This window comes from Amblyraja radiata, chromosome 7, assembly GCF_010909765.2.
Source record: "Amblyraja radiata isolate CabotCenter1 chromosome 7, sAmbRad1.1.pri, whole genome shotgun sequence".
Classification (NCBI taxonomy): domain Eukaryota; kingdom Metazoa; phylum Chordata; class Chondrichthyes; order Rajiformes; family Rajidae; genus Amblyraja; species Amblyraja radiata.
The window spans coordinates 76,625,645-76,647,832 of NC_045962.1; positions in this window are offsets into that span (position 1 = coordinate 76,625,645).

Here is a 22,188-nt window from a genome sequence, read left to right on the forward strand (position 1 = left end):
GGATGGTCTTCTTAGTGGCTTTATACCCAGTCCACTGCTCAGGCGCTAGCGAGACTGGGCTCGGCTCGGTGTCGGGGATGGCGGAGCGCTGGGTTAGCGGTCCTACCGCCTCCTGCTCCCCACTGATGGAACGCTCCTCTGTTGGAGTCGAACGGGGGACAGGCTTCTTGGAGAGCCTTGTTCTGTTCATTTTTCTTAGCTGTTGGAACAAAGCAAAAACTCTCCTTTTGCCAAGGAAAACCGACCTCAGAGTAGACTTACGTGACGGTCCGTCTTTTTTAAACTGTAGCGGGAGCGCCTGAGCGCGTGAACGCAATGTCGCGCATGCGTGCTGAGCGGGCTCTTCACGTAGTCACTCACGTGACTCCGAAGTAAAATATAGATAAATGTGAGGTTATCCACTTTGGTGGCAAAAACAAGGGGGCAGATTATTATCTCAATGTGGTTAGGTTAGGTAAGGGGGAGGTGCAGCGAGACCAGGACGTCCTTGTACACCGGTCACTGAAAGTTGGCTTACAGGTACAGCAGGCAGTGAAGAAAGCTAATGGAATGTTGTCCTTCATAACAAGAGGATTTCAGTATAGGAGTAAAGAGGTTCTTCTGCAGTTGTATAGGGCTCTGGTAAGACCACATCTGGAGTATTGTGTACAGTTTTGGTCTCCTAATTTGAGGAAGGATATCCTTGTGATTGAGGCAGTGCAGCGTAGGTTCACGAGATTGATCCCTGGGATGGCGGGACTCATATGAGGAAAGATTAAAAAGACTAGGCTTGTATTCACTGGAGTTTAGAGAGACTATCTTATATAAACATATAAAATTATAAAAGGACTGGTCAATCTAGATGCAGGAAAAATGTTCCCAATGTTGGTCGAGTCCAGAACCAGGGGCCACAGTCTTAGAATAAAGGGGAGTTAATTTAAGACTGAGGTGAGAAAAAACTTTTTCACCCAGAGAGTTGTGAAATTATGGAATTCCCTGCCACAGAGGGCAGTGGAGGCCAAGTCACTGGATGGAGTGAGTTAGATAGAGCTCTAGGGGCTAGTGGTGGCAAGGGATATGTGGAGAGGGCAGGCATGGATTATTGATAGGGGACGATCAGCCATGATCACAATGGCAGTGCTGGCTTGAAGGGCCGAATGGCCTTTCCCTGCACCTATTTTCTATGTTAATATCTTGCGGATTTGGATGGAGCTGTTCCTAATACCGATAAAATGCTTTCTACAGTGCATCTGTAGGAGTTGGTGAGAGTTGTATCCGGGGTGACCCAGTGCGGAGAAGAAGCGCGGAGAATTGATTGTAGACTTTAGGAGAGCTCCCCCTCCCCTCACCCCACTCACCGTCAACAACTCCACAGTCACATCTGTGGAGTATTTTAAGTTCCTGGGAACCATCATCTCCAAGGACCTTAAATGGGGGGCCACCATCGTCTCCACAGTCAAAAAGGCACACAGAGGATGTACTTCCTGCGGCAGCTGAGGAAGCAGGGATTGGCTCTAACCCAAGTGGGGGGAGAGTTAGAAGTGAGTCGGAGGGGGGAAAGCAGTTGAAAGGAGAGGCAAAGCACAGGCAGACTTTACTCAGAGCTCCTGTGGATTTGGAAGCAACAGCAACAAAGAGCAGCAGGAGAAAACACTGATTGGCTCTAACCCAAGTGGGAGGAGAGTTAGAAGTGAGTCAGAGGGGGGTGGCAGTGAGGGAGCGGCCTTGTGAGGAAAGTGCCCTGTGAGAAAAGTGTGAGTCTTTGGCTCGAGAGTCTTCGGCGAGGAGGCTGAGGAGAGGAGGCTACGCACAACACAGGAGAGGGAGAGACGAAAGAAGGAGATGTCAGGCAAGCTGATTCAGTGTGATGCTTGCAGTATGTGGGAGGTCAAGGACACTGCTGGTGCCTCTGCCTGCTACGAATGTGAGAAATGCATCCAGATACAGCTCCTGAAGGACCGTGTTGGGGAACTGGAGAAGCAAGTGGATGACCTCAGGTTCGACCGAGAAACTGAGTCATTCCTCGACAAGTCCTACAGTAAGATTGTTACACCTAAGGTACTGGAAGAGAGAAGGTGGGTGACGGTGAGAAAGGGAAGCATGGAATGCAAACGTCCCCGGGTGTTGTACCTCTTGTGAACAGGTTCACCCACTTTGAAGCTGTCGGGACAGAAGACGTTTTTACACTGAGCGGCGGACTGGCTTGCGAAGCAAATAGGGCTGTTGAGCCAAAACCAAATAGGCCAACGTCAGGCAATGCCATTGTAGTGGGAGACTCCATTGTTAGAGGTACGGACAGGGGTTTCTGCGGCGACAGATGGGATTCGAGGATGGTGTGCTGCCTTCCTGGTGCCAGGATCCAGGATGTCATGGACAGAGTGCAGAAAATCCTCAAGGGCGAAGGTGAACAGCCGGAAGTCATAGTGCATGTCGGCACAAACGATGTTGGAAAGAAGGGGATGAATATTCTGCAGCGTGACTTTAGAGAGCTCGGAAAAATGCTGAAAAGCAGGACCTCCAGGGTTGTTATCTCCAGTTCCTCGTGCTGGCGAGAGCAGGAACAGGGAGATACAGGACCTGAATGTGTGGCTGAGGAACTGGTGCACGGGGCAGGGATTTAGATTCTTAGATCACTGGGATCTGTTTTGGAGTAAGGGGGAACTGTACAAAAGGGGCGGATTGCATCTTAACAGGTGGGGGACCTGCATTCTGGCAGGCAGGTTTGCCACTGCTACACGAGTGGTTTTAAACTGAATAAGGGGGGTAGGGGTCAAATTGGATAGTCGAGGATGGAGTTAAAGGGAAAGGGTTTCTTAAATGTGGGAGTAGAGAGACAGAGGGGTGTAAAATGAGGGTAGAGCAATAGGTAGCAAGGTGAAATTTGGCAGGGAGACAAATCCAGGGCAAAAATCAAAACGGGCCACTTTTCAACATAATTGTATAAGGGGGAAAGGGTGTTGTAAAAACAAGCCTGATGGCTTTGTGTCTCAATGCAAGGAGCATTCATAATAAGGTGGATGAGTTGAATGTGCAGATAGCTATTAATGACTATGATATAGTTGGGATCAAGGAGACATGACTCCAGGGTGACCAAGGCTGGGAGCTGAACATCCAGGGATATTCAATATTCAGGAGGGATAGACAGAAAGGAAAAGGAGGTGGGGTAGTGTTGCTGGTTAGAGAGGGGATTAACGCAATAGAAAGGAAGGACATTAGCTTGGAGGATGTGGAATCGATATGGGCAGAGCTGTGAAACACTAAGGGGCAGAAAACGCTAGTGGGAGTTGTATACAGGCCACCTAACAGTAGCAGTGGAGTTGGGGATGGCATCAAACAGGAAATTAGAAATACGTGCAACAAAGGTAAAATAGTTATAATGGGTGACTTCAATCTACATATAGATTGGGTGAATCAATTTGGCTGGGGTGCTGAGGACGAGGATTTATTGGAATGTATGCGGGATAGTTTTCTAAACCAACATGTAGAGGAACCAACGAGAGAACAGGCTATTCTAGACTGGGTATTGAGCAATGAGGAAGGGTTAGTTAGCAGTCTTGTTGTGCGTGGCCCCTTGGGCAAGAGTGACCATAATATGGTTGAGTTCTTCATTAGGATGGAGAGTGACATAATTAATTCAGAAACAAGGGTCCTGAACTGAATACTTGGCCAATAAACATTCTTTTATTCAACCACTGCTGTCAGCCCAAGGCTGTCGGTTCACCCGGCGGGACAGGCAGAGTTGAGCTGGAATTAGCTTAGCGCTTCTTCTCCGAGCTGGATGTAGACTGGGCCGCCACTGCTCCTGGCTAGTGTCCCTTCAGTCCAGGGCTGTTGGTTAACCCGGCGGGACAGGCAGAGTTGAGCTGGAGTTTGTGCTTTTTCTCCGGGCTGGCTGTAAGCCTGGGCCGACACTGCTTCGGGCCGATGTCCCGTCGGTCCAGGGTCAACCCGGGCATCTCCGGCCGCCACTGGACAGTGATGGGACACTCGGGAGGGGACGGGGACGGTCCAGTCACAATTCAACAGCGCTTGCAATGCCGGAGACCCGGGTTCGATCCTGACTAGGGATGAAATGCAGGTCTGTATTCATGCAGCATCACAGCTGCCGAGAATGTTTATCGCGAGTGACCTTTGACAAATCCCATGATTCCTTGTGTTTTTCGGAATACCGAACTCGCTTATTCTTCAAACAGAAACAGAACATGGCAGAAAAGCAGTAAGCTGGCCAGCATTTGTGATGGGACATACAGGATCAACATTACAGGAGAATGAACGTCCTTTTCTAGCTTAATGATATCTCTCCTATAACAGGGTGGCACGGTGGTGTAACAGTAGAGTTGCTGCCTTACAGTACCAGAGACCTGGATTCGATCCTGACTACGGGTGCTGTCAGTACGAAGTTTGTACATTCTCTCTGCGACTGTGTGGGTTTTCCCTGCGTGCTCCGATTTCCTCCCACACTCCAAAGACGTACATGTTTGCAGGTTAATTGGCTTTGGTAAAGATTGTAAATGGTCCCTCGTGAGTATGATAGTGTGTTATTGGGGATCGGTGGTCGGTGCAGACTCGGTGGGCCGAAGGGCCTGTTTCCACGCTGTATAATTAAATTAAAGTAAAAGACTCGTCATCAGAGACATTAATATGATACTCAAAATGCCTTTTGAAAGTCCCTGTTTACCACAAAACTCACATTTTATTCTCAACTTTGCATTAAAAAAACTTAAACTTAATTTGCTTTCAACGAATCAGTAGTAAAAAACACTTGCGTGTAAGGAAACAAGGAAGCAGATTGGAGTGACTGCAGATTTCAGTTCAATATCCCAAAATTGATATAATAAAACAATGTTTGATAAAACAAAGGTTATAGACATAAGCATGATGATCTAATGATTAAATTATCAGTTATGGAGGAGCCTCAGCTTTGCGTATGCTGCATGTTAGATTTTGGAATGACAATTATTTGTCATTTACCCAAAGCAAATTTTGTTTACAGCCCAACTAACAACACTTAAACATTTGGTGAATGATGTTCCTTTAGAAGTTATTTGCCAATGGTCGTCCTTGACTGTCATTACTTTCTTGCAAATATTTGGCCTTATCATGTGCCTTCTGTGTAATTCAGCGCTTATCATCAAAGCATTTCACTTGAATCCATAAAATGTAATAACTACAGTAAACCTATTACATCCACCCTATTTTGCACGATTGGCACCTGTGTAAATGGGAAGAAAAGCTTGCAGTGCCAGGTACGTGTTCAGGTGTGAACACTGAAATGCCACTAATCTTAAACTTCCCTGGGACCAAGGTTGCCAGTTTTATATTCACGGGCACTCTGGCGCTCTTCCATAATTTGTGGAAATCATGTTTCACAAATTTGATGGATTTCTTTGAGGATGAAAGGAACATGTAAGGGGCGGCACAGTGGTGCAGCAGCAGAGTTGCAGTAAAACAGCGCCAGATACCCGGGTTCGATCCTGACTACGAGTACTGTCTGTGGGGAGTTTGTATTATCAGCCATGATCATATTGAATGGCGGTGCAGGCTCGAAGGGTCGAATAGCCTACTCCTGCACTTATTTTCTATGTTTCTATGTACGTTCTCCCTGTGACCAAGTAGGTTTTCTCCTGGAGCTCGTTTTCATCCCACATTCCAAAGACATGCAGGTTTGTAGGTATATTGGCTTCTGTAAATTGCCCCTAGTGTGTTGGACATAGAACTTGTGTACGGGTGACCGATAGTAAGCCTGAATCCGGTGGGACCAAGGGTCTGTTTCCACGCTACATATCTAGACTAAAATAAAAAACAAGCTGTAAGGACCAAATGGCTGACTATGATTGCTACTTTAAACTCTTGCATTCTGATGTTTGATATCAAACCAATGTCCACGAGAGGATTGGAGATTATAACTGATCAGCAGAGTTGGTGATAAAGATTTAAGTCAACTAATGGACTCGTCTGCTTCTGACCCAGGCTGCTTCTTCTAGCTCTCCAGCTACCCGAGCTGTCACTGAAAGTGACTCCATGAAGGGCTTTGACAGTCAAAAGATGTTTGAAAAAATTGACAGTCCCAGTCAGTCTCTTCAGAACATTGCAACTGTCAAAGATAGGCAATGCAGAGGAAGATAGACACGCCCTTACAACCCAGCATGTTGATTTGAGGTGTAAGAAGCAAACAGAGATTGTAGTCACTGAGTTCATGGTATCCAGTCAAATAACGATAGAGCGTAGAATTGTTTAGTTCAATGAATTTGGATGATGGCAGGGAGATGATGATTTAGGATAAGTAGAACAATGAATTCAGAGTTATGAAGACAATTATATTGAAGCAACAGTGGTAGAACAGGATTGATACTGAATACATACGAGGCTAGGAAGTTTGGCATGTCCCCAACAACTCTCACCAACTTCTACAGATAAGGTCATAGTGATAGGAGTAGAATTAGGCCATTCAGCCCATCATGTCTACTAAGGTACACAAAAAAGCTGGAGAAACTCAGCGGTTGAAGCAGCATCTATGGAGCGAAGGAAATAGGCAACGTTTCGGGCCCAAACCCTTCTTCAGACTACTAAGCCATTCAATCATGGCTGATCTATCTCTCCCCCCAAACCCCAATCTCCTGCCTTCTCCCCACAATCTTCTCCCCATAATCTCTGACACCTATACTAATCAAATCTATATCTATCTCTGGCTTAAAAATATCCACTGACTTGGCATTCACAGCCTACTGTGGCAAAGAATTACACAGATTCACCACCCTCTGACTAAATACTCCTCATTTCCTTCCTAAAAGAACGTCCTTTAATTCTAAAGCTATGACATTTAGTCCTAGACTCTCCCACTAGTGGAAATATCCTCTCCACATCCACTCTATCCAAGCCTTTCACTATTCTGTACGTTTCAATGAGGTCCCCCCTCATTCTTCTAAACTCCAGCGAGTACAAGCCCAGTGCCAACAAACGCTCATCATAGGTTATGTTCAAGAAGGAACTGCAGATGCTGGTATATCGAAGGTAGACAAAAATGCTGGAGAAACTCAGCGGGTGCTGCAGCATCTATGGAGCGAAGGAAATAGGCAACGTCTAGGGCCGAAACCCTTCTTCAGACTCATCATAGATTAACCTACTCATTCCTGGGATCATTCTTAAAAACTTCCTCTGGGCCCTCTCCAGAGACAGCACAACTTTCCTCAAATATGGTTCCCAACATTGCTCACAATATTCCAAATGCGGCCTTACCAGCGCCTTATAGAGCCTCAGCATTTCAGCCCTGTTTTTGTATACAAACCCTCTTGAAATAAATGCTAGCATTGAGTTTGCTTTCTTTACTACCGATTCAACTTGCAGATTAACTTTTTGGGAATCCTGCACAAGCATTCCCAAGTCCCTATGCACCTCTGATTTCTGGATTCTCTCCCCTTTTAGAAAATAGTCTTGCCTTTATTCCTACTACTAAAAAGCATGACTCCACACTTTGCTACACTATATTCCATCTGCCACTTCTGAATGAATGAATTAAAAAAGTTTATTGGCCAAGTATTCACATACAAGGAATTTGCCTTGGTGCTCCGCCCGCAAGTGACAACATGACATATAGTGACAGTTAGGAATGACACATAAAATATTAAACATTAATAATAAATGTTAATAAACATTAATATATTTGCTTCCCTTCACAGCCCACACTCCCAACCTGTCCAAGTCCTTCTGCAGAGTCCCTACTTTCTCTACACTATCTGCCCTTCCACCTATTTTCATATCATCCGCAAACTTGGCCACAAAGCCTTCAATCCCCTCATCCAAATCATTCATATACAACGTGAATTGTAGCGGCCCCAGCACTGACACGCGGGACTCCGCTAGGCACTGGCAGCCAACCAGAAAAAGCCCCCTTTATTGCCACTCTTTGTATTCCGCCATCTAGCCAACCTGCTATCCATGCTAGTATCTGCCCTTTGATACCGTGGGCTCTCATCTTCCTTAGCAGCGTAGAAAACATTTTATCAGGATGCATCACAGCATGGTTTGGGAATGGCTCCATCCAAGACCGCAAGAAATTGCAGAGAATTGTGGACACAGCCCAGACCATCAAACAAACCAACCTCCCTTCCATTGACAGACACAAAAAGCTGGAGTCACAAAAAGCTGGAGCTGGTCAGGCAGCATCTCTGGAGATGCTTCTTCAGATTGAGAGTCAGGGGAAAGGGAAACGAGAGATGGAATGGAATACTTTATTGTCACATGTGACAAGGCACAATGAAATTCTTTGATTGCATGACTAAGGTATAGATCTAGACCGCACTTAGGTGAAATGAAGGGAATATATCTGGAAAAAGCATTGGTAATCAAGGAAATGTGGGGCACACAATAGGCACTGTTGGGTGTGGGATAGGTGGCAATAAATAAACAGAGGAACTCAACAGGACAACAGTAAAACTAGTACGATGACGGGGTGAGGGAGGAACGGAGAGTGAGTGGATGCAAGGGTTACTTGAAGTTGGAGAAATTAATATCTTGCACTGAACATTATTCCCTTTATCACGTATATCTGTATACTGTGGATGGCTTGATTTGAATCATGTATTGTCTTTCTGCTGACTGGTTCACAAACAACAAAATCTTTTCACTGTATTTTGGTACACAGACAATAAATTAAACTAAACTAAATCTAGCTAACCTGAGGAAGTGTCCCTCCAGTGTGAAGAAGGGCCTTAACCCAAAACATCCCCTCACCCATTCCCTCTACAGATGCTGCCTGACCTGCTGTGTTACTCCAGCACTTTGTGTTTTGCTCAGGATTCCAGCATCTGCAGTTCCTTGTGTCATCTGAGGAAGTGACTGGTGTCTAGAATGCAGAATAAGGGTTCTGCCAAGAGATTGAGTGAATTAATAATTGGTTGAATTTTCAACTGCTTATCACCGATCTTAAGCAATGCTAATATGGAGTATGGGAAGGAGATCGAGAGCTTAGTAGCTTGGGCAGCACAGTGACACAGGTTCAATCCTGACTGTACAAAGCTTGATCGTTCTCCCTGTGACCGTGTGGGTTTTCTCCGGGTGCTCAGGTTTCCCCCCACACTTTGCAGGTTTGCAGGTTAATTGGCTTCAGTAAAGAATTGTCCCTAGTGTGTAGGACAGTGCTAATGTACGAGGTGATCGCTGGTCAGTGCTGACTAGGTGGGCCTCTAGAGTCTAAAGTATAATGACATGGGTGAGAACGTCAAGTTCCTTGGTGTAAATATCGCCGACAATTTGTCCTGATTCAACCACATTGGCACCATGGCCAAGAAATCGCACCTCCACCACCTCAGAGGATGCGTCTTCAACGATTCTCCAATGCCTCTTACCAATTTCTACAGATGCAGCATAGAATGCACGATGGCAACTGCCCTGCCCAAGATCACAAGATATTGCAGAGAGTTTTTAACACAGCTCAGTCCATCACAAAAAACAGCCTCTCCCCCCTCCTCCTATCCTTTCCCCATTACCTCCATCTACCCCATGCTGCCTGAGAAAAGCAGCCAGCTGTATCGTGGACCATCACACCCTCGTCATTGTCTCTTCTCCCCTCTCTCGTCGGGCAGGTGACACAAGAACTTACAAGAATGTCCCACTACATTCAAGATCAGCATCTTCCCCGTTTTTAAGTGGACCTCCCATTTGCCAAGGATGAATTCCCAATCTGCCAATCTATCTTGTTGTTGCTCTTGCACTTTAAAGAAAAATTGCACATTTTCCTTTTGTAAAACTATGTTCTACACACTGCCTCGTTTCTCTTTTGCCACTTGGGTAGCATGCAAACCAAAGTTTTTCACCATATCTCAGTACACTCGACAACAATAATAATCTAAACCATATTAATGTAAATAATGGTCTGGGGTTTCCTTCATTTTGTAAAGGTCTAAAAATCCATGTGTCTAAGCCTTAAATGTTCTCAATGATACAGGTACTTTGGATCCGTCTTCACCAAGGAGGAAACAAACAATCTTCCTGATGTACTAGTGGCCAGAGGATCTGGGGTGACGGAGGACCTGAAAGATATGAGGTTGCTTTGGCAAGTAAGGTAAAAGTAAATCCGAAGGGTTTCTACCGCTATATTAATAGCAAAAGGATAACGAGGGATAAAATTGGTCCATTAGAGAGTCAGAGTGGCCAACTATCTGCAGAGCCAAAAGAGATGGGGGAGATATTGAACAGTTTCTTTTCTTCGGTATTCACCAAGGAGAAGGATATTGAATTATGTGAGGTAAGGGAAACAAGTAGAGTAGCTATGGAAACTATGAGGATCAAAGAAGAGGAAGTACTGACACTTTTGAGAAATATAAAAGTGGATAAGTCTCCAGGTCCGGACAGGATATTCCCTAGGACATTGAGGGAAGTTAGTGTAGAAATAGCAGGGGCTATGGCAGAAATATTTCAAATGTCATTAGAAACGGGAATAGTGCCGGAGGATTGGCGTACTGCGCATGTTGTTCCATTGTTTAAAAAGGGGTCTAAGAGTAAACCTAGCAATTATAGACCTATTAGTTTGACGTCAGTGGTGGGCAAATTAATGGAAAGAATACTTAGAGATAATATATATAAGCATCTGGATAAACAGGGTCTGATTAGGAACAGTCAACATGGATTTGTGCCTGGAAGGTCATGTTTAACTAATCTTCTTGAATTTTTTGAAGATGTTACTCGGGAAATTGATGAGGGTAAAGCAGTGGATGTTGTGTATATGGACTTCAGTAAGGCCTTTGACAAGGTTCCTCATGGAAGGTTGGTTAAGAAGGTTCAATGGTTGGGTATTAATGGTGGAGTAGCAAGATGGATTCAACAGTGGCTGAATGGGAGATGCCAGAGAGTAATGGTGGATGGTTGTTTGTCAGGTTGGAGGCCAGTGACGAGTGGGGTGCCACAGGGATCTGTGTTGGGTCCACTGTTGTTTGTCATGTACATCAATGATCTGGACGATGGTGTGGTAAATTGGATTAGTAAGTATGCAGATGATACTAAGATAGGTGGGGTTGCGGGTAATGAAGAAGAGTTTCAAAGTCTACAGAGAGATTTATGCCAGTTGGAAGAGTGGGCTGAAAGATGGCAGATGGAGTTTAATGCTGATAAGTGTGAGGTGCTACATCTTGGCAGGACAAATCAAAATAGGACGTACATGGTAAATGGTAGGGAATTGAAGAATGTAGGTGAACAGAGGGATCTGGGAATAACTGCACAGTTCCATGAAAGTGGAATCTCATGTAGATAGGGTGGTAAAGAAAGCTTTTGGTGTGCTGGCCTTTATAAATCAGAGCATTGAGTATAGAAGTTGGGATGTAATGTTAAAATTGTACAAGGCATTGGTGAGGCCAATTCTGGAGTATGGTGTACAATTTTGGTCACCTAATTATAGGATGGATGTCAACATAATAGAGAGAGTACAGAGGAGATTTACTAGAATGTTGCCTGGGTTTCAGCAACTAAGTTACAGAGAAAGGTTGAACAAGTTAGGGCTTTATTCTTTGGAGCGCAGAAGGTTAAGGGGGGACTTGATAGAGGTTTTTAAAATGATGAGAGGGATAGACAGAGTTGACGTGGAAAAGCTTTTCCCACTGAGAGTAGGGAAGATTCAAACAAGGGGACATGACTTGAGAATTAAGGGACTGAAGTTTAGGGGTAACATGAGGGGGAACTTCTTTACTCAGAGAGTGGTAGCTGTGTGGAATGAGCTTCCAGTGAAGGTGGTGGAGGCAGGTTCGTTTTTATCATTTAAAAATAAATTGGATAGTTATATGGATGGGAAAGGAATGGAGGGTTATGGTCTGAGCGCAGGTATATGGGACTAGGGGAGATTATGTGTTCGGCACGGACTAGAAGGGTCGAGATGGCCTGTTTCCGTGCTGTAATTGTTATATGGTTATTATAAATCCACATTAGGCAGGGAATGGTGTTGGGTAGACTGATGGGACTGAAGGCTGATAAATCCCCAGGGCCTGATGGTCTGCATCCCAGGGTACGGATCTCGACCCAAAACGTTGCCTATTCTCTTCCCTCCATAGATGCTGCCTCAACCACTGTTTTTTTTACTGTATGTCAGTGCATGACAACAATAATAAATAAATCTATATTAATGTAAATAACTTAAATGATGATTTAGGGTTTCCTTCATTTTGTGATCTATACTGTTACTAAAACTCTCATCTTGTCCTCTTCTGGTTTGCGTTATTTTTAAATTTGCACAAATACGGTACCCTATATTGCTAGGCTTTTTTCGCCACCGTTCTCCTCTGCTCCAAGCATACCAGGTTTTGTTCCAATCGGTGGAATATTACAAAAGTTATAAAGGTTTAAAAATCGTGAGATCAGCAAATTGGTCTTCTCGCCTGTCAGTCGCCAGGAAGGTATCGCCCCTTACGACACCCACTATCAATCACCGGTGCGAGGAAAATATAGCCCCGGAGGCTGGGCGTGAGTCCAGAAGTCGGGCGTGTCAGTCAGTCCGGAGCCCGGGAGCCCGGAAGCCGTGAGTGAGAGTCGAGTCCAGCAGCCATGAGTGAGTGATCTGTGAGTCCAGCAGCCTTGGATGAGTCAACTGTGAGCCCAGAAGCCATGAGTGAGTGAACTGTGAGTCCAGAAGCCGTGAGTGATTGAACTGTGAGTCCAGAAGCCGTGAGTCAGTGAACTGTGAGTCCAGAAGCCGTGAGTGAGTGAACTGTGAGTCCAGAAGCCGTGAGTCAGTGAACTGTGAGTCCAGAAGCCGTGAGTCAGTGAACTGCGAGTTCAGAAGCCGTGAGTTAGTGAACTGTGAGCTCAGAATCAGTGAGTGAGTGAACTGTGAGTCCAGAAGCTTCTCGGTGCGCGGAAGCGGACCAGAGCGCGGAGCCTGCCCGATTGTTGCAAACTCGAGATCCAGGGGAAGTGAGGAGTGAGAGTGGGGGTATTGAGGGAGCCGGGCGCTGGTGGGGCCGTGTGCCTGGCGGAGCTCACCACACTCGCCCACACCACCCCATCCCCCTCCCCTCGCACCCCCCCAGCAGCTGACAACGGCAGCGGCAGGCCACGGCATGGCAGCGCTCCCCCCCCCCCCCCCACCGGCCCCCGCCTGAAGCCGTCCCCCTCCCCTGGCAACAGAACGCTCCTGCCTGCCCCCACCTGAAGCCTCCCGTCCCCAGCTGCAGGACCATCCCAAGAATCCATTTGGCCCACAATGTACATACTAACCCCCTGGAAACCGGCCGACAACACCCATACTAGACCTCCAGAAAGCCCCCCCCCCCCCCCCCACTAGCCGCCATCTGAAGCCGTCCCCCTTCCCCAGCTGCAGGACGCTCCCTCCACCCCCACCAGCCCCTGACAGCTGCACCTGCTCAGTAATAACTGCGTGTTCTACGTCCACACCCCATTCTCCTGCCTTCTCCCCATAACCCCTGACACCCGTGCTAATCAAGAATCTATCTACCTGTGCCTTAAAAATATCCACGGCCTCCACAGCCTTCTGTGGCAAAGAATATCACAGATTCGCAACCCTCTGACAAAATAAATTCCTCCTCATTTCCTTCCTAAAAGAACGTCCTTTAATTCTAAGACTATGACCTCTAGGCTTAGACTCTCCCACTAGTGGAAACATTTTCTCCCACTCTATCCAAGCCTTTCACTATTCTGTACATTTCAATGAGGTCCCCTCCCCTCCCTACTGATGTAGCTGATTTTTCCAGGAAGTATTATTTCTTTCCTCTAATCCTCATATCCCACTCTCATTGGAGATGCTCGTATGTATGAAATTGCAATCCAGATCAAATCATCATCTTCAGGAGAAAGAGAATTAAAAATTAGCTGCTGAAGTCTTCTCACAGCCACCTACATTATCGTTGATAATTATATTGCAGAAAATTAAAAGTGCTGCAGTTTCAACACCAAAGTACTGTTGAAACAAGGAACTGCAGATGCTGACTTACCATGGAAAAAGTGCTGGAGTCACTCAGCGGGTCAGGCGGCATCAAGTGCTGGTAGACCACACCTAGAGTATTGTGTGCAGTTTTGGTCTCCAAATTTGAGGAAGGACATTCTTGCTATTTAGGGAGTGCAGTGTAGGTTCACAAGGTTAATTTCCGGGATGGCGGGACTGTCATATGTTGATAGAATGGAGTGGCTGGGCTTGTATACTCTGGAATTTAGAAGGATGAAAGGTTATCTTATTGAAACAGATAGGATTATTAAGGGTTTGGACACACTAGAGGCAGGAAACATGTTCCCGATGTTTGGGAAGTCCATAACCACGGGCCACAGTTTAAGATGGGGCTCCTAAGGGACCGTATTAGGAACCTGGAGCAGCAGCTCGATGACCTCTGTCTGGTCAGGGAGAGTGAGGAGGTCATAGAGAGGAGTTATAGGGAGGTAGTCACTCCAAAACCACGGGAGACAGACATGTGGGTCACGCTTAAGAAGGGCAAGGGGCAGAGGCAGGGACGAGTGAGTACCCCAGTGTCTGTACACCTTGAAAATAAGTACTCCTGTTTGAGTACGGTTGGGGGGGACAGCCTGCCCGGGGTTAGCGACAGCGGCCGGGCCTCCGGCACAGAGACCGGCCCTGTTGCTCAGAAAGGTAGGGATAAAAAGAGGAGGGCAATAGTGATTGGGGACTCTATAGTTAGGGGGTCGGATAGGCGATTCTGTGGACGCAGTCAGGAGACCCGGATGATAGTCTGCCTCCCTGGTGCCAGGGTTTCGGATGCGCCTCAACGCGTCCAAGATATCCTGAAATCAGAGGGAGAGGAGCCTGAGGTTGTGGTACATATAGGTACCAATGACATAGGTAAAAAAAAGAGAAGAGGTCCTGAAGGGAGAATTTAGGGAGTTGGGAGGAGAGTTAAGGAAAAGGACCAAAAAAGTAACCATCTCAGGATTACTGCCTGTGCCACGCGACAGTGAGAGTATGAATGGAGGGAGCTGGAGGACAAATGCGTGGTTGAAGGACTGGTGCAGTGGGCAGGGATTCAAGTTTCTGGATCATTGGGACTTCTTTTGGGGAAGGTGTGACCTGTACAGAAAGGACGGGCTGCACCTGAATCCGAGGGGAACCAATATCCTGGCGGGGAGATTTGCAAAGGCTACTGGGGTGACTTTAAACTAGAATGGTTGGGGGAGGGACTCAAATAGAGAAGGCTAGTAGACAGAGGGTGAGGCAGGAGGCAGAGAAGGGAAGCACTCGGACCCAAAATCTAGGGGAGAAAGAAGAAAAAGAAAATAAACAGAGAAAAAGAGGCGGTGGGTTTCTTAAATGTGTATATTTTAATGCTAGGAGCATTGTAAGAAAGGTGGATGAGCTTAGAGCCTGGATTGATACCTGGAAGTATGATGTTGTGGCGATCAGTGAAACATGGTTGCAGGAGGGCTGTGATTGGAAACTAAATCTTCCAGGATTTCGTTGCTTCAGGTGTGATAGAATTGGAGGGGCAAGAGGTGGAGGTTCTGCATTGCTTGTCAGGGAAGATATTACAGCAGTGCTTTGGCAGGATAGATTGGAGGGATCGTCGAGGGAGGCTATTTGGGTGGAACTGAGAAGTGGGAAAGGTGTAGCAACACTTATAGGGTGTATTATAGACTGCCAAATGGGGAGCGAGAAAGAGCAAATATGTAAGGAGATAGCAGATATTAGTAGTAAGCACAAGGTAGTGATTGTGGGAGATTTCAATTTTCCACACATAGACTGGGAAACACATTCTGTAAATGGGCTGGATGGTTTGGAGTTTGTAAAATGTGTGCAGGATAGTTTTTTGCAGCAATACATAGAGGTACCTACTAGAGAAGGGGCAGTACTGGACCTCCTGTTAGGAAATGAGACAGGTCAGGTGGCGGTGGTATGCGTTGGGGAGCACTTCGGGTCCAGTGATCACAATACCATTACATAGAAACATAGAAATTAGGTGCAGGAGTAGGCCATTCGGCCCTTCGAGCCTGCACCGCCATTCAATATGATCATGGCTGATCATCCAACTCAGTATCCCGTACCTGCCTTCTCTCCATACCCTCTGATCCCCTTAGCCACAAGGGCCACATCTAACTCCCTCTTAAATATAGCCAATGAACTGGCCTCGACTACCCTCTGTGGCAGAGAGTTCCAGAGATTCACCACTCTCTGTGTGAAAAAAGTTCTCATCTCGGTTTTAAAGGATTTCCATCTTATCCTTAAGCTGTGACCCCTTGTCCTGGACTTCCCCAACATCGGGAGCAACTTCCTGCATCTAGCCTGTCCAACCCCTTAAGAATTTTATAAGTTTCTATAAGATCCCCTCTCAATCTCCTAAATTCTAGAGAGTATAAACCAAGTCTATCCAGTCTTTCTTCATAAGACAATCCTGACATCCCAGGAATCAGTCTGGTGAACCTTCTCTGCACTCCCTCTATGGCAATAATGTCCTTCCTCAGATTTGGAGACCAAAACTGTACGCAATACTCCAGGTGTGGTCTCACCAAGACCCTGTACAACTGCAGTAGAACCTCCCTGTACAACTGCAGTAGAACCTCCCTATTAGTTTCAATATAATTATGGAGAGGGTCAGAACTGGACCTAGGGTTGAGATTTTTGATTGGAGAAAGGCTAATTTTGATGAGATGCGAAAGGATTTAAAAGGAGTGAATTGGGACATTTTGTTTTATGGGAAGGATGTAGAAGAGAAATGGAGGACATTTAAAGGGGACATTTTAAGAGTACAGAATCTTTATGTCCCTGTTCGGTTGAAAGGAAATAGTAAAAATTAGAAAGAGCCATGGTTTTCAAGGGAAATTGGACACTTGTTCGGAAAAAAAGAGGGGAACTACAATAATTATAGGCAGCATGGAGTGAATGAGGTGCTTGAGGAGTATAAAGAATAAAAGAATCTTAAGAAAGAAATTAGAAAAGCTAAAAGCAGATATGAGTGGCTTTTTGGCAAGTAAGGTGAAAGTAAATCCAAAAGAGGGTTCTGCTACGGCTATATATTAACAAAATTGTATTAACGCGAGGGATATTAAAATTGGTCAATTAGAGAGTAGAGTTTGAGGCATAGCTATCGTGCAGAGCCATAAAGAGATGGGGGAGATGATTGCACACAATTTCTTTTGTTCTCGGGATTCACCAGAGGAAACTAGGATTATTGACATTAATGTGAGTTAGGGAAACAAGATAAGTTAGCATAAGGATACATGTGGATACAGTCAGGAACAGTCAACTGAGATTTGTGCCTGGAGGTCATGTTTGACTAATCTTCTTGAATTTTTTGAAGAGGTTACTAGGGAAATTGATGAGGGTAAAGCAGTGGATGTTATCTATATGGACTTTAGTAAGGCCTTTGACAAGGTTCCTCATGGAAGGTTGGTTAAGAAGGTTCAATTGGTGGGTATAAATGCAGGAGTAGCAAGATGGATTCAACAGTGGCTGAATGGGAGACGCCAGAGAGTAATGGTGGATGGCTGTTTGTCAGGTTGGAGGCAGGTGACTAGTGGGGTGCCTCAGGGATCTGTGTTGGGTCCACTGTTGTTTGTCATGTACATCAATGATCTGGATGAAGGTGTGGTATATTGGATTAGTAAGTATGCAGATGATACTAAAATAGGTGGTGTTGTGGATAATGAAGTAGATTTCCAAAGTCTACAGAGAGATTTAGGTCATTTGGAAGAATGGGCTGAAAGATGGCAGATGGAGTTTAATGCTGATAAGTGTGAGGTGCTACATCTTGGCAGGACAAATCAAAATAGGACGTACATGGTAAATGGTAGCGAATTGAGGAATGCAGTTGAACAGAGTGATCTAGGAATAACTGTGCATAGTTCCCTGAATGTGGAATCTCATGTAGATAGGGTGGTAAAGAAAGCTTTTGGAATGCTAGCCTTTATAAATCAGAGCATTGAGTATAGAAGTTGGGATGTAATGTTAAAATTGTACAAGGCATTGGTGAGACCAATTCTGGAGTATGGTGTACAATTTTGGTCGCCCAATTATAGGAAGGATGTCAACAAAATAGAGAGAGTACAGAGGAGATTTACTAGAATGTTGCCTGGGTTTCAGCAACTAAGTTACAGAGAAAGGTTGAATAAGTTAGGTCTTTATTCTCTGGAGCGCAGAAGGTTAAGGGGGGGACATGATAGTGGTCTTTAAAATGATGAGAGGGATAGACAGAGTTGACGTGGACAAGCTTTTCCCATTGAGAGTAGGGATGTTCAAACAAGAGGACGTGACTTGAGAATTAAGGGACAGAAGTTTAGGGGTAACATGAGGGGGAACTTCTTTACTCAAGAGAGTGGTAGCTGTGTGGAATGAGCTTCCAGTGGAAGTGGTGGAGGCAGGTTCGATTTTATCATTTAAAAATAAATTGGATAGGTATATGGATGGGAAAGGAATGGAGGGTTATGGTCTGAGTGCAGGTAGATGGGACTAGGGGAAAATAATTGTTCGGCACTGACTTGTAGGGCCGAGATGGCCTGTTTCCATGCTGTAATTGTTATATGGTTATAAGAATAAGGGGTAAGTCATTTAGAACTGAGATGAGAAAAAACTTCACACAGAGAGTTGTGAATCTGTGGAATTCTCTGCCTCAGAAGGCAGTGGAGGGCAATCCTCTGGATGCTTTCATGAGAGAGTTAGATAAAGATAGTGGAATCAAGGGATATGGGGAGAAGGCAGGAAAGGGATACTGATGGTGGATGATCAGCCATGATCACAGTGCTGGCTCGAAGGGCTAAATGGCCTACTCCTGCACCTATTGTCTATTGTGATGTTTTAGGTCAGGATCCTCCTTCAGACTGTTTACAGGGGCCGGAGGAAAGAAAGAGGCTAGGAGAGTGGATGGGCAGGTCACAGATAAACACAGGCAAGGGTTTTTTTGTTGATAAGCAGATGGTTCGGCACAGGCCAGAGATGAACACACACACACACAAGGTTTGAGACAAAAGGTTTAGACAGTTGTCAATTGTGGAGCTAGAGGATTGATGAGTTGCAATTTGTTTAAGAATGCAGGTGGAGAGGGTGGGGAAGGGAGAGATAGGTGCAAGGTCAGCCAGAGCTCAGGGGAGGGGGGGGGGGGGGGGGGGGTTATGAGGGATAGAGGGGAAGGGGAGGTGTTTTGTAGACGTTACCGAAAGTTGGAGAATTCAATCTTCATACCGTTGAGTTGTAAGCTACCCAAGGGGAATATGAGGTGCTGTTCCTTGTAGCCCCACCTTGCCAATGGAGGAGGCCCAGGACAGAAAGGTCAGTACAAGAAAGGGAACTGGAAAAATAAAATAATTTGCAGGATTAAAAGGAAAGATGTGGATGGGATTGTTGGTGTTACTCTTCTCGTGGATAGAATCAACTCAATGGGCCGAATAGACCTCCGTGATGTTGTGATACCATAATTCTGATAGTTACCATAACAACGCGGTATTATTGCAATAAGAAAAATCTTCCATTCATAAAGAAGTAACGCATGTCCTTTAATTAGCTTTGAAATGCCAAATTGAATTGCTAAGCAGAATGAATCAACTGGAAATGTCAACCATTCATGAAAATTGTTCAGTTGACATCGCCCTCCTTTTTATTGACGAGAAGCACATCGGAGGAAAGGAATCACTGCTTCCAGTTAATTGTGAGTTTTGTGACTTTTGTGCCGGGTCAGGGGACTTGATTTTAAAATATTTTCCACCCCAACAAATTAAAGACTGTGTTGGGCACTCAAAGTGATCGTGAGTTACATCATCAATGTATCCCTTCGTCGAAAGGTAACACGAGATGTAGGAAGGAACTGCAGATGCTTGTTTGCACCGAAGATATGTTTATGGGGTAACTCAGTGGGACAGGGTCTTGACCCGAAACGTCACCCATTCCTTCTCTACATAGATGCTGCCCGTCCCGCAGTTACTCCAGCATTTTGTGTCTATGAACGGGTGATCGATGGTTGGTGTAGACTCAGTGGACCAAAAATATATATATACTGTATAGAATGCAGTTAGTAAACATGCCACCAGGGTGTGTAACAAGACATCAGGTGTTTTGGTGCAAGTACTTATTCTATGAAACAATGCACATGGATTATTCTGTGTAGCTATCACCAAATCACAGTTATTATATGTAGAATGCTGCATGAAATAAACATCTTTACAGTTCTATACAATCTATACAGTTCCTCCCCAGGTTGTGAAAGGATTCCATTCCTGAGAACTGTCTGTAACCCGAAAAGTTCGCAAGTCAGGAATGTGACCACAATCCAAATCCTCACATGGCCGAAGGTGTCTGCGGAAGTGAGTTGTCCCATGGGAATATGTAGTTTAGTTTAGTGACATAGTGCGGAAACGGGCCCTTTGGCCCACCAGGTCCACGCTGACCAACGATACCCGCATCTAACATTATCCTACACACACTAGGGATAATTTACAATTATACCAAGCCAATTAGTCTTTCGTCTTTCAAGTATGGGAGGAAACCAGAAGACCCTGAGAAAACCCATGCTGGTCACGGGGAGAACGTACAATCTCTGTACAGAGAAGCACCTGTAGTCATGATCAAACCTGGTTCTCTGGCACTGTAAGGCAGCAACCCTACTGCTACGCCAGCAACGAAGGAAAGATGGAGCCCACAATGGTCCATTGTTTGCTGTGGGGTAGGTGATAACGAGTAATAAAAACAGTGAAACTCAGAAGGACAACAGTGAAACTAATACGACGACTTGGGTGGGGGAGGGACGGAGAGAAGGGATGCAAGGATTACTTGAAGTTAGATTAATCAATATTCTTACCGTGAGGAGAGGAACTGCAGATGCTGGTTTAAAACGCATACACAAAAAGCTGGAGTAACTCAGCGAGTCAGGCAGCATCTCTGGAGAAAAGGAATAGGTGACGTTTCGGGTCGAGTCCCTTCTTCAGACCAGATCTCGACCCGAAGCGTCACCTATTTTTTTTCTTTAGAGATGCTGTGCGACCCGTTGAGTTACTCCAGCTTTATGTGCCATCTTCAATATTCATACCATAGTGTGGAAATAGGCCCTTCAGCCCACCGAGTCCGCGCCGACCAGCGATCCCCACACTATCCTTCGCACAATAGGGACAATTTATGCATACACCAAGTCTACAAACCTGCACGTCTTTGGAGTGTGGGAGGAAACTGAAGATCTCTGAGAAAACCCACGCAGGTCACGGGGAGAACTCCCCACAGACAGCACCCATAGTTGGGATCGAACCCGGGCCTCTGGCACTGCAAGTGCTGTAAGGCAGCAACTCTACAGCTGCGCCACCGTACTGCCCGTGCCGGGTTGGAAGCTGTCCAAGCGAAATATGAGGCGTTTTGGGATTTGACGGGAAACCGGAACACCCGAAGGAAATTCATGCAGTCAAAGAGAAAACGTGCATACTCCACACAGACCGCACCCGAGGTCAGGACTGAACCTAGATCTCTGGTGCTGTGAGGCAACACCAATTTCTGTTGTTGAATTTTAATAATTCTGGCATTCGTAAAGATCCCAATGCCTGGCATTCGATCAAATTTGGGATCCCAGCTACAAAGACAGATGTGTACAGCAATTCGTTCTTCCCCCGCACAATTAAAGCATGGAATAATCTCCACCCTACTATAGTTACCCAACCAGATGCAACTAAATTTAAAGTAGCTCTTTCTTCCCAATAACCCTTTCTGGCTTAAGTCCTCCCCCCACCACCTCCAGTTTAAATTCCATTTGGAATATTTTGGAGGACCAAGAAACCAAGAACCAAGACCCAAGTATGAGTTAATGATTTCCAATCTTAATTTCAAAACGTGTTTAGCAGGGAAAGGAAAGAGTATGGTGAGAAATTGATCATGTCATAACTGCACAGAAAGTCAGTCTTCATCAGATAAAGTTGGAAAGAGTTTCAAGATAGAGCGTTCAATAATGTCAAGGTCAATAATGATATTAGCTGGTGTGAATAACAACTTGGCTGAAGCATTATGAGTTATGTATGAGTTAGAAGATTGTATGTTCAAGTCCCAACAATAGATCTTGAGAATATAAATTGAAGGTATGTCAAATTTCAAAGTTGTCACTCGTAGGATGTGGTTATCTGTTGCACGTCTGAATGTAGAGGTGCTGTTTTTGACTGACTGAAAGATACAGCATGGAAACAGGTCCTTTGGCCCACCGAGTCCACGCCAACCATAGATCATCCATTTTGCGCTAGTTCTGTGTTATCTCACTTTCTCAAACACTCCTTCAGATGTAGACCAGCGGCAATCTGGTGGCCAATTAACCT